Source organism: Antrostomus carolinensis, unplaced genomic scaffold, assembly GCF_000700745.2.
Source record: "Antrostomus carolinensis isolate BGI_N321 unplaced genomic scaffold, ASM70074v2 scaffold23673, whole genome shotgun sequence".
Classification (NCBI taxonomy): domain Eukaryota; kingdom Metazoa; phylum Chordata; class Aves; order Caprimulgiformes; family Caprimulgidae; genus Antrostomus; species Antrostomus carolinensis.
In genome coordinates, this window is record NW_010307567.1 from 21,363 (window position 1) to 21,732 (window position 370).

Sequence of the window (370 nt, forward strand, 5' to 3'; positions counted from 1 at the left end):
ATGGGGGAGTGAGGGACGCAGGCCAGGCGTGGGCAGTGCTGGTTTTAACCCCTCAGCCATGCCACTGGGTAAGTGCTCCACAGTACCAGGAGCCAAACAGACCGGGCAAACAGCAATAGCACGGCACAGCAGCCTGGGGGACACGCAGCTTGAAGCCCCTCCACCAAGGGGCTGATGGCCAGGGGACTCCAGGCCTTCCCTCTGCAAGGGAAACCGCTTTCCTGAGCTGCCCAGGCTGCTCAGTGCCGGCTGCGCCCAGCTCCCCAGCAGGCTCTTAAGGGATTTGTGAGCCGGCAGCTCTCTGTCCCCAATCCTCGAGCTGCGAGCGAGGCATACGCGCAGCGGGCTGTGTCAGCACCCCCTGCCCTCC